The sequence below is a fragment of the Tursiops truncatus genome, chromosome 2 (genome assembly GCF_011762595.2).
Source record: "Tursiops truncatus isolate mTurTru1 chromosome 2, mTurTru1.mat.Y, whole genome shotgun sequence".
NCBI classification, from domain to species: Eukaryota; Metazoa; Chordata; class Mammalia; order Artiodactyla; family Delphinidae; genus Tursiops; species Tursiops truncatus.
This window is the reverse complement of record NC_047035.1, coordinates 37,134,384-37,142,113: the sequence shown is the minus strand read 5'-3', so window position 1 is coordinate 37,142,113 and position 7,730 is coordinate 37,134,384. Positions and strand designations below refer to the sequence as shown.

Below are 7,730 nucleotides of genomic sequence, written 5' to 3'. Positions count from 1 at the left end.
CTAGCTACAGCAGCACAAGCTTCTTTGAGTATAATGTACAATTTTCCTTATTAAGGCAAAGAGTTCATTTAAAGACTACTTGCCTTTTAAAACTAGGGGGAATTAAAACTATCCAACACCTCTCTCCAGCCCTGTTTCCTCTCACTTCTTTCCTCTCTCTCCCGCGGTGGAGCTACAGAGCTGTACCTACTTACTATTGCTTCTTGCCCTCCAGTGCTGTGAAGGCAATGAATCAAGGTTGTGGAAGTTGCCTCCTCCTCCTGCCTTTATAATTTGTGTGATTAGCCTCCAAATCTGAAAATGAAGGGGAAATCTAGATAGATGTATGTGGAATCTTGTTTCTCTTTTTGTCTCACATACAGTCTTGCTTAAAGGGCCTTTTCTACTCCAACAGAAATCCTGGAGGAATAGAGTCAGTGCTTAACAAGCTCGGCACCAATTACAGTGCAGCTCAGATGTTTATAACTTTTTAGTAAACAAGACTAAGAATCTGAGAGATTAATAAAGCACAACTAAAGCAGTAGTGGATTACAACTCAGAAATTTGTCTTAATCTCTCCCATATTTTTAAAGTAAAAATATTCAGAGAAATGACTCACGTGAGTAAAATGGTACATGGCTAATTTTTAATGCATGAAGTTTGAGTATGAACAAAAATTAGAAAAAAGAACATAAGGATTCCAGGGGCTAGATATAAAAATTAAAGAATTAAAATAAGGACAGGGCTTCCCTGGTGGCGCAGTGGTTGAGAGTCCGCCTGCCGATGCAGGGGACACGGGTTCGTGCCCCAGTCCGGGAAGATCCCACATGCCATGGAGCGGCTGGGCCCGTGAGCCATGGCCGCTGAGCCTGCGCGTCCGGAGCCTGTGCTCTGCAACGGGAGAGGCCACAACAGTGAGAGGCCCGTGTACCGCAAAAAAATAAAATAAGGACAGAGCTTTCTAGAGTAGTCAGCACCAATTAAAAGGAAAAATAATAGACTAAGTAAAAATCGTACTTAAGTACTGTAGTTGAGAACAAAAATATCAACAAGGTATAAAAATTGAATAAAAAAATAAACATTTGAAGTTTTCTAGGTGAGGTGAGTAGAATGGAAGTTATTTGATAGGTTCAAACAATTTGACTAAACTAATTCAATTAGAGCTACAGAATGCCTAATGAAACAAATTTTATGAACATGCCAAGGATATGCATAAATATGTGAGATAATATACCAAAGTTTATATTCTAAAACAAGTGGGAAGAGAGGCTCATGGTGGTTGGCAACTTTCTCATTGATTAAACAATACCTGTTCCTCTATATCACTAGTTAAGGAACTTCTGTATTTAATAGATCTCTGGAAAATTCCCCAAAGAACTAGTCTAACAGTTAAGTTAAACATAAAACTTGTCATTGTTGTTAACAAAACACTAAATTAGTACCAACCAGAAGAGAAAACCTGAGTGTGTATGTGCACGCATAGTTGAGAATAAAGCAATTTGGTATATTAATTCTAAATGGGTTTTATGAGTTACACATTTCTTTTTTTTGCCATTAATCTACTTTGATCAGTTCCTCACCACCACCACCTCCTTTGTAACATATGCTTCTCAGCGATACAAGCCTGTGCTCTAAAGGCACCCTAGCATTGATAATGCCTAAGATCCCAGGGTACCAAAAGGCACTGTGGGAACATATCCTTGTGGAATGTCTCCCATCTCCTGATACCTGAGGTGCAGTAAATGGGGTGACAGGGTGAATGCCAGGGAACTGAAGCAAGTAGAGTTAGAGTTGGTGTTAAGAACTTGAAGCTGTGGCCCGGATTTGGAAACCTATGAACCATCCATCCCAGGGCTCTCAGTAATCCCATCATCCATTTCATTAGCACTCTTTGTACTCTGCTAAACGCTTTACAGATTAATTTTAATTAATCCTCACAGCCTTATGAGGTAAGTATTCTAATTTTCCAGATGGGAGACTGAGGTTCAGAGACACTGAGTATTTTTCCTAAGATCACACAGAAACTAAATACTAGAGCTGGAATTTGAAACTAGGCCTATTTGATTCTACATTCCTACTTAACCACTAAGCTACATATTCCACCTAACAAAAAGTACAAAGAAAGGCCTTTTCAGCTCAGTAACACATGTGACAAAGCTTCTATGAGACTCTGTGCTCCTTGTTCATCATCTGTCATCTACTGCGCTTAGTAAGATAGCTGGTAATAGTGGGTACCTAATGAACATGTTGAATAATGTGAAAATACACCAGTCAGAAACAAAACATTTGTATTTGAGCGGATCATTCAGAATGATCTTTAGAAATAATTACTAAATACTCTTATGTTTTAATTTTCCTTTATTTAAACTTAAAACATTAAGTGGTATATCAGCCATTTTTCTGGGCCCATGATAGGTGCTCAACTAAAAACTAATTTGAGTTCAACTTCTATATTTCTACCTCTGTGACTTTTTGCCCCTCTGTTTTCCCTATTCCCGATCTTTATGTTTTAATCTCTCCCACCAGTCACCATTTCCTTTTATCAGTTATGAGACTGATAAGTAGACTAACTCAAATCATTTGAAAATCTTCCCGCAAAAAATCAGGACCCCAGAGTAATCAGTTTTCCTCTTTTTGCCTTAACAGATGATGTGGATAAGAAATTTTTCATTTGTTTGGCTAAAAAACAAAACAAAATACTTAATTACCATATTGTAATTGATTAAAGTTTATAGAGCAATCTAAGTTTGTCTAAAAATAAAAGTTGGTTATTCTAGCCATTTATAATTCAATTTACCAAAAATACCTATGTATTTCTAGTGTAAACTTAACAATGTTACTTGTAAAAGAAATGAAATTTCAGGAAACAACAGTTGAATATCCACCCTAACCTAGCAGCAAACCTTTAAGCAATGAATAGCCTAATGGTTTAAGTGAAACAACGCCCCTCCCAATCTAATCTGATTTTAATTTCATGCATCTATTGCCTGATTTCTAAAACATATACAATAGGTTTTACTATTACTATGTTAAGTCTACTACTTTAATGATCTCTCTACCAACTGCCAAATGTTATTTTTTTTGAAGTGAAAATAGAAGAATAAATGGTGAAGATTCCATAGATAATATTTATATAATCACTTAGGTGGCCCACTTTCATTGCCTTCTATCAAACTCAAGGACCTATTCCTTGGTAACATATGGGCAGAGTCTCATAATAAGACCAGGTGAAATTTAGCCACTTATAAATTTATATGCGGGTAAGAGGCAAAAGTGCAAGGGTTTAGAATGTTTGTGTCTATAAATATTGGTAAATATAAATATTAACTAAATGACAATAGCGGCTTATAAATTCATGCTAATTTTGAACCAATTTAATACCACTTACATGCATGTGCTTAGTTGACTTTAGCATTAAGAAGTTAAATCCATATAAGTTGCTCTCTTACTATTTTTAGGAGAACCAAATCATTGAGGTCCATTATTAGTGGCAGAATTGTTCATCCTTTCTATCAGAATCCAACACAGATCACTAGTGGGCAGGAAGCCATTTATAATTTTACTCATCATCTTACTCATTTGCTGATAAAAAGGATGGTGTGAAGATTACAATTCAGTATTTGGCTCTGAATTAAATGTATCAGTGTACTAATCACCACTGTAATAAGTAAAGATTACAGGAAACTCTAGGGCCAAAGGATGACACAAATGTAAAAGACATGATTTCATGAGTCAGGAATATTAATAATTTTATCTGAGAAAATTTGCATAACTCTGTACTTACCTATTTGAGAAAGGAATAGTTAGGTAGACAGCTTATGAAATCCCAGTTAAGCTTTATTTTAAAAGTTACTATGTTGTTTTTATTCTACTTCAACCAGTTGCTTATACCAATCAGAATCAGCAGAACTCATTTTTAGATGACAGAAATATAAACATCCAGATTATGAAAGTCATCGTTTCTTTCAAATGCTTATGTGTTCCCTGATGTGGAGAAAAATATTTAAGAGACAATTTCCTTTTTACAAAATTAGGGCAAATCATTGCTGTGAAAAATATAATTCTACCCAGAATCACTGGGGCAGCTTAGGAATTTGAAGGAAAGTTCTTCCTCGTGTATGTGTGTGTGTGTGTGTGTGTATGTGTGTACTTTATTTTCATTTGCAGAGTGTAAAACACTTTACATTGAAAAAGAACAATGTTAGCTTGATGGCTGAAGGCACTCAGTAAAAAGAATACGAACTTGTTAGATCTATGTTTCATTCAGAGATTTGCTATTAACAAGTTCATTGTAAAATTATTTTAGTTGAAAGAAAACACTTCTTTTTTTTTTTTAAGTAAACAATTTTTAACTGCTTCCTTCCTCCCTACTTTCCTCCACCTGGCTGCTCTCCTATCTTTCTGTTACATCTTTATGAGCCCTACCTGTTCTAGCTCACGTAAGAAAAAAAAAAAAAGGTGCCCCAATAGCTGAAAAATTATATTGGTAAAAAGAACACCTTATATTTAAAGGGTACAGTGAGTTACATTGGGGAATAAATTAAATAGATCTAAGTTCTAGGATCTGTGCTTTTGCTCCCATTCTTTATTCTAGTAACAGTGTGCTGGCCTGGTGCCAAAAGTCATGAAATTCTGACCTAAGAATTATGTTGTATCTTGTAGGGCAGTCAACTTGTAATATTATTTTTCTTGAGTTTTGTCTTTTTCTGTGTGGCAGTGGTCAAATAGGGCCTTCTAAACCTCTGGAGAAGTGAGATCTGAATTTGGAGAGGACATGGGCAAGAATCAATCTTCAACAGATAATCTTTAAGTCCAGACCCAGGAATATCAGATCTGAAGTGACAGCATCTTTTCTGTCTTCTGACAAACCTCATCAACCCCAAAAGTTCCAGTTGCAAGGATCCAAGAAAACTCAGTAAAGATTACTTTGGGATCACTTTGTTGTGACAAAATCGATTCATGGTGACTCTCCTGTTATTTGTGAAAAATCAGCTAAAGAAAAGTAACTAGAATATTCATGCAACATCAGTGGTTAAAGCTACACTAAAATAAAATTCTATATACTAATTTTCTTCAAGAATCCCTCCTAAAAGAAAAGGGCTTGCTAGGCTACTATAAATACATTATAAAGTGAGGTAATCACATATCTGTGTAAACGCATATAACTCTAAACTTAAATGGAATTACAGTTTACATATCATGAAATGTAGTTTCAAAAATTTCACCCCAAAATCTGTAGCTTAGAGTATAAATAAAAAGATGTGGGGACTTCCCTGGCGGTCCAGTGGTTGGACATTACTCTCCAATGCAGGGGGGTGCAGGTTCGATCCCTGGTTGGGGAGCTAGTATCCCACATGCCTCGCGGCCAAAAACCCAAGACATTAAAAACGGAAGCACTATTGTTACAAAATTCAATAAAGACTTCCAAAAAAAATGGCCCACATCAAAAATAATCTTAAAAAAAAAAAGATGGGCTTCCCTGGTGGCACAGTGGTTGAGAGTGCGCCTGCCGTTGCAGGGGACACGGGTTCGTGCCCCGGTCCGGGAAGATCACACATGCCGCGGAGCGGCTGCGCCCGTGAGCCATGGCCGCTGAGCCTGCGCGTCCAGAGCCTGTTGCTCTTCAACGGGAGAGGCCACAACAGTGAGAGGCCCGCGTACGGCAAAAAAAAAAAAAAAGATGTGGGTACAGAGAAAAAATCATGTAAGACCAATATTTTACCAAGAAAAGATAATCTAGTTATTGCTTACTGTAATGTAACATTTGCCTTTCTTCTTTTTTCACTGTATATACCAGTCACAAACTTGATTATTAATATTAACGAGGCTCCCTTTTAAGTCTGTTACTTGAAGGAAAAACAGAAGTGGTATTATTTCAACAGTGGTATATTTTCACAAATCACAGACAACCAAGAAGAATATATCTTAAGACACATTATTTTCTTCTCAACTTAGCAATGTAACCTAAAAAGGCAGAATAAGCTTCTGTTAAACATTTTTCTTAGTATTGATATAAAATACCATGCTTCTCAGCTTTAAAATTTCAAGATAAAATTCAACTAAGTATTGAATGAAACAATGGTTAACATGTTTAAAAAACCTTTCATGGGAAAATGAAATGTTTGATGATATTTTAACCTGAAGATAGATAGATACACATTTCTCAACCATATGAATCTTATAGCCATATTATTTCCATATTGTGAGTATATTTGTAGTTTTGGTTAACTGCATACCCAACTCAATATCATCATCAATATTATTATTATTGTTTCTTCTGCAATATCAAGATGTTATATATTTTCAGAAATGTTTATTTTGTTTTTATGCCTATGTTTCAAATGTTATAATAAGGAGTTACACAAAGAGATCTATCTTAGAGTATATATAATAGCAGATGAAGAATTTAAGTCAATTAACATCTCTAGCTATAAAGTAGGAATAACACGACTATTCATTCTAATAATTAGACTAACAAAAAATCAGAAAGAGTTAATTAGAATGTGATAATGGGTACAGGGGTGAAAAGGGAGATGAGAAATCCACTAAAGACTTCAAATTCATATGAATTCACCTGCTTTAAGAGAAATATAACAAATAAGCTTAAAGTGTTGGAGTCTAAAACAAAAACAAAAACTATAGCTAGTCATCTAGAAACATGAAGAAGCATATAGAACTGCAGACTTCTAACAAATAAATAGGAAACAGTAAAGATGAATACTATCAATTATTAAAGATGCCAGATCAATATAGTAGAAACTCAACAGTTACTTTTTGATTTACTGGTGGAATTAGATTTACAAAAGAAATATGGCTTAAATTCTGACTGTACTAAACTACAAATGTAATGAATTACAGTAATTATAAGTGATATAAATGCATTCCATAATGTGATTATTTTCTGTATATTAGTATAAAATGGAGTTACTGGGTTACATAGAGAATTTTTGTTACATTTTTTAATCCATTGCTTTACCTAATAAAATTTCCTCCTCTATGTCCAGAAGTTAAAATGTCTGTATATTACTTTTATTTATACTGTACTTTTCCAACCTGGCTCTTTTAAAAAAATTATTTGATTGAAAAGTTATCAATCCTTTTCATTCTATAATACCAAAATAATAAAGTATTTGATATAGCTAATTATGGTATTTCTGAGCAGCTTATGAAGTGCACAAAGATTAACTAAAATTCTTATTTCCAAATCCTGGTTTCTTTCAATATAGAATGACTAGAAAAGTACTATCTCAGAGCAAACACAAACGGCAACAAATTAGGTTTCCTCATAATATAAAAATAGATAATTATTTATAAAAATCCACTGACATAGTATTTAGTTCTTTTAGAGGGTTAATCCATTTCTCAAAATAATTTATTCAGAGAAATAACTTCCTTACCGATATAATTCATTTTGTTCATTTTCAGTTTAAGACATTGTTTTTCTTTTTTCAAGTGATAAGCAATGAGTTTTCTCTTCATTTCAGGTAAGTCCTGAAAGATAATTGCCATAATTTCACAGAAGTTAATAAGCATTAGCAATAATGGCATGTTGAATCTTAGTCTCCACTTGTAAGACAACAGCTTCACTTCTTTCAGATTATTTCAGACTATTCCACAAGAGTCTGTCCTCGAGATTAGCACTCTACAAAACTGAAGAAGGTATAGTTTGTCTGCTTTTGCACAGATTCACTTCTTTTCTGGAAAAGCTTCTCTTCCAGGTTTGAGACGCTTAGCCTTCCATACAAACACTA

General features: G+C 34.6%; 1 non-coding gene across 1 annotated transcript; it reads right to left on the bottom strand.

Annotated features, from left to right (window-relative positions):
- Positions 1–7,429: 7,429 nt before the first annotated feature.
- LOC117311507 (small nucleolar RNA SNORD2) lies at positions 7,430–7,498 on the bottom strand. The gene has a single exon (XR_004525702.1). It is a non-coding gene; the product is annotated as a small nucleolar RNA SNORD2 (small nucleolar RNA).
- Between the last annotated feature and the right edge of the window lie 232 nt (positions 7,499–7,730).